Below are 5,538 nucleotides of genomic sequence, written 5' to 3' on the forward strand. Positions count from 1 at the left end.
ATCAAGGAATTGCACCATACAGTGGACTAATGACCTCCCCCACAGGCATCACTGTCTGGATAAACAGATAGATGTTTACTCAGATGAATATGTCTGTTACTTCACCGTGTTCTTGGCTGAAGTTCATTAAAGAGAACAGGCATACTGCCACAATCATTATTGGTCATCATTGTCACCATGATGCCACCACCAAAGAATTTTTTTTATTTAAGTTTTTTTCACACCATCAATACTCTAGTATAAGCTTGGGCCACATCTGCTTCTATCTGCTCTTGCATAGTACATTCCATATTAACCATATATAAATGCAAATATTGTAACTAAGTGATTGAAGTTTTGTTTTTTTACAACTGAAAAACATTACCATATATTAAATGATCATTGCTTTGTTGTGAACACTGTCAAACATATAAAATGACATCTTGTTTGGTGTATGTCTCATGGTATAGTAGTGGCACATGTGCATTGCATCTTACAAGTCAAGCCAGGGCTGGAGCAAGTTCCCAAGTATCCAAACGCTGAATAATGCTCTTGGGCTGGTAATGCCATCATACGGAAATACCACTGATTCTCAAAAATTATACAAATATGTCACTTTTTTCAAACATTAATAAATGAATGAAGGGATGGTCTGAAAGAAATACATAATTCTTGAGGAGCGTACTCGTGATAGTACTGCCTTTTCTGATAGCATAAACGTAGCAGTATGGAATTTTTGTCTACAATTAGCAAGTTACCTCAAATGTAGGCAAAATCCTTGCAGACACCAATAAGGGCACTGTTGGTATAGATCAAAGTTTTCAAGCATGGTAACTTCTGTCCTTTGGCTATATTGTGCTGAGAAAGCGTTTTAGGGGTGCTGAGTCCCACACCACAGTACTCCATAGTGCCTTGCCTGTGTGAATTTGAAGATGACACCAAAACTAGACGTCAAAGCTGTCAACCATATACATTCCAGGTTTGTAAGCTGTCAACCATATACATTCCAGGTTTGTGAGCCCAGTGTCATAAGACCAACATAGCAGATGTCATATGTCATATGTGTCATGTCACTACAATCAGTAACTGTCCTGACAGTATTACAGTGCTATGGCAACCAAGCAGTACGTGGTATAAGGTCTTGTGTGAAAATTGTGTGAGCTGTCATGATGATCTCAGATAATGGTAAAATGACACTCAAATCATTGGACATCAACTGTTATGATAACTAAAGAGGGTTTATGACATGGTTTTGGCAGACTCATAAACAGGGTTCAAGTACAGTATTGGCCCCTCAGCTTGTTGGAGCAGATTCCTGTATGATGTCCTACTGTAGTGCTCCAATGATGTATGCATAATATGTATGTTTAAGTGAATGTATGTCTCGGGTTGTGTGTCTCCTATATACAATATTGTGTTTAGACAACAGGGTCGCTGTTTCACTCTGAGTTATAGGCTAGGCTACCGCCAGGTGAGTGCGTCAGGCTCTGTTTGTGATAGATGCATACTGTGCACAAATGACTTCACCACTTAATCCAGTCAAGTGTAAGAGGCAATCAAATAGCATAGACAATGTTAGATAATTTGTGATAAGCTGCAGCTAATGTAGCTTGTAGCCAGGGGCGAATCTAGGTTCCCACTTTTGGGGGAGCTAAGCCCCTAGATAAAACCTATTATTTTTCCTGTGTCCCAGCAAAACTAGGGGGGTCTGGGGGCATGCTCCCCATGAGATTTTTTTAAAATATCCTTTTGAAATAGTGTCCTCTAGTGGGTTTTAGGAAGATAAATTAACAAATTTAGATTTAAAATATGGCACAACAATAAACATATTGAAGACATCTGCTGAGATAGGTGCTAATTATACTGTAGCATTGTAGGGATTTGCAGCTCAAGTGAGTAGGTTAACATTGTAGGCTAGAGTTCACTAGCTAGTTATAGCTGGCGGAGCTACTGATTAGGGTAGCATAGGCACAGGATCAATGAACTGGCATGATAAAAGAGAGCCACGACATCTGTAATTAACTCGTGATGATTTAACCATTTCGTTTCTTTTACTATTTTAAACGTCATGTGCTATACCTTTATATCCAGCAGCTGATTATGGCAGCTTTCACCAGCTTTGGTCGGACAGTCGCTGCAAGTCTGTTTACTAGACGTTATCACCGTCTGTCTGCACGCTCGCAAGGCTCACTCACTCACGACCAAACAGAGCCAAGCGCTTGCCACCACAGTCTCAAACAGGCCGGATTCGTGTGCTACTCGAGACTATTTTATTTCTAACTCAAAAAATTCAACAAATAACTAAACGAAATCGGTGGTTTAGTGTGAATTTGACGATCTCAAAATAAAAAAAATAAAATATATTTTTGGGGGGGCTAAGGAAACTTTTGGGGGGGCTCCAGCCTAACTATACCCGGGGGTGTAAAAAAGCCCAGGCCAGACTATACCCCTCCAGTCAGGGCCAGTCCTTCCTATAGGCGACAAAGGCAGTTGCCTAGAGCGCCACCTATAGGGAGGCGCCAAAAACTGCGCCTAGCATATATATATATATATTTTTTTTTTTTTTTTTTTGCTGGGCAGAGTTTTTTGCGCCCCTTCTAATTCTCCAACCAATATTTTGACATTGAAAAATACATTTAACTTAAGGGGAACATTTGCCAAAAATCTAAAGAGGTAGGGCTGTTGTCAGAACATGCTAGCGCATTGATGGGTATGGGTCGAGTGTGGGTCGAACGGACAATACAAAATTGTATTAATAATTTTTTCGACCCTTGCATGCACCTAGTGCAGTACATTCTTAATATCATTGGTTGAATGTTGCCCGGTTCTGTATCCCTCCTCCACTCCCTGAGATGCCCAGACATGCAAGAGGCGTCCTAACAAACGTTAGATGATGGCTGAAGTTCAAGCACTCTGGACTCTGGTACTGGAAGAAAAAGAATAGATAGCTGGACACTCTTTTATTATAACTTGACAGAAAATAAAACACAACGCACTGCAATAACGGGAGAGAAACGGTGTGGCTTCAAAATAGGTTGGAAGAACACAACAAACCTCAAGAGGCACCTGAAAGCCACAACCCTGTAATTTATGCTTCGGTAAATTAGCTAGTAACTGTCAATGATTATGTTATGTGATGTCGTTATGTGAAGTGTTGTAGTAATCTTTGATCTTTGATCTTTGATGTTGTTATCAGTGTTTAACTTTGAACATTTATATGTTCATTGGAGCGAGGACTTGCTAGCCTTAGAAGTTGAAGTTTCAGGATGTAGTAATCATTGATCTTTGTTGAAGTCTAATAAAAGTCTATAAAGTAATAAAAGTCTATGTTTTAGAGTTTTAAGATTTGAGTCAGTTAGCTTTCTCACTTAACTTACCTGACAAAGCTGAACCCCCAATAATATTTTGAAAAATTAAGTGATTATTAAGTAACACTACTGATATCATGGGGGCCTGAGGGGGTATGAATTGGCCTAGGCCAATTTAAACCCCGGAGAATAAATTGGCCTAGGCCTAATATACCCGGGGTATAATCTAGCCTAGGCCCCTTTAACCCCAGGTATAGTCCTATGGCCTGTTACACCGGATCTGTTTAGCAAGTGACCCATAATAATAAGTCTGTAAAATGAGTCGAGTTTCCCATCTTTATGTCATTGTAATCTATGAAATCATAGATTTCAAGGGGGTTCTGACGGAATTGTTGTTGCTGTGGACTAACGTAATCAGTGGGTGTGCCAGCTTCAGTTTTAGATGGCACAGACATGCCCATGGCTATGCTAGTGCTTTATGCAGCCCCTAACTTAGGCTACTATGAATCCTTTCAGCATACGACTTCATAACTTTTTGTCAAACAGCCCCTGCCAATGTATTTTCAAAAAATTACCATAATTTTTTCTCTATGGCATCTATCATCTTTATTTTCTACTGTTGAAATATTTATCACACACGTGAAACCAAACACATTCAAGACAGCAATAAGCACATTTGTACATGTTTAACGTAGCCATGCACCTCACAAAACAGTTTTCTGAGGTTATTCAACAATGCAATCCTTTGCCTCTGTATCAGAGTATCCCAAATGAAGGCTGCTTTCTCTCTTGCATACTGTAAAAACATTTACCACATAAATGAATAAAACATCCATATTTATGTTGATAACATCAATGAAGTCACAGTATATACTGCAGCAAGCTGTTACATCGGCAAAAACAATCAACAAAATGTCCTCAGCCCTGTTTTGAGCCCTGTATTTCCAAGGCACTGAGGATGTCCAAAAAAGTGTTCAGGATGTCTCCAGTGTAAGAGAGGGCCTGAGAAGATACAGCGACTCAAACAAACAGCATGCAAATAGTCTCACACACAAATTTTCTGGGCCTCTCAGACATTTATTTCACATTTGTTCAGACACTCACACAAATGTCTGCTTCTCATATCCGCATCCTCTGTGAAAGAGTCTGTCACACGGAAGTTAAATATCGATAGTGGCAAACATCTTGGAGTGAAGTGACATTCTGAGAGTGCAGAAATGACCCTTCTCTGGATTTTTGAGAGGCTCCCCCTGATTTCCCGATTTTTTTATTCCACATATAATTGGATGCAACAGTGGGGGAACAAGGTTGTAGTTTATCGACTGAAGTATGTTAACCTCTAGTGATAAATTAAGACTGATTCGGTTGTAAATGACAGAGAAGAATGAGGCCAGTGAGAAATTAATAAAAATAATTAAATGTGGAGTGCATGTCTCAAATGCTTTCCGTCTTGCACTTCTTGAAGCCTTTAAGCTTAACATTATAATTTTGATATATGACAATACAATAAGAAATAGAGGGAACACTTCAAACATAACAAAAATACACAAACCATACATGTTACTGACTCGATCTTGCAAGCTGTCACGGCATGATAAACTATAGAAAGACAAATTATCTCAAAATATCCTATGAACTGTGTATTTGCACAGGGGTATCTGTCGGCAGAGAAAAAGTATGGCCCAGAGATACCGTATTGAAACCGGAAGTGGGTGATTTACTCCGTTTGATTGGCTAATAACAGGACCTTTACTTTTTCGTTGAGAAATTATTTTGATCGCCTGACTTTTAAACAATCGGTTTTTTTTTATTATTATTATTTTTGTGAAGTTATACGGCTCAATACTCAATTGACTTGTTAACCGAACTTTTACGAAGTCATACAACTAAACACACACGTGACTTGTTAACCGAACTTTTACAAAGCTATATGACCAAACACTATGACCAAGCTAGCACTGTTAATTCCGGGATGTCAGAGGCAATGTCGACATCTTACGTTTGACAGCGGGCTTACCAAACATATAAAACATACAACATATGTATATGTGTAACATATATCCTTTATCAGTCATTCAAGTTATTTACGTTTTCGTTTATTTACCGCTAGCGATTACACCGACACACAAGTGTAATTCAATTGCTAGCTAGCTAGCTAGGTAAATTAGCTCACGTAAGATACTGTAATTTTTAGCTTACCTATTACCTAATTATCACACAAAAAACATCGATTACGTGTGTTTGTGATGTG

The sequence above is a fragment of the Clupea harengus genome, chromosome 9 (genome assembly GCF_900700415.2).
Source record: "Clupea harengus chromosome 9, Ch_v2.0.2, whole genome shotgun sequence".
NCBI classification, from domain to species: Eukaryota; Metazoa; Chordata; class Actinopteri; order Clupeiformes; family Clupeidae; genus Clupea; species Clupea harengus.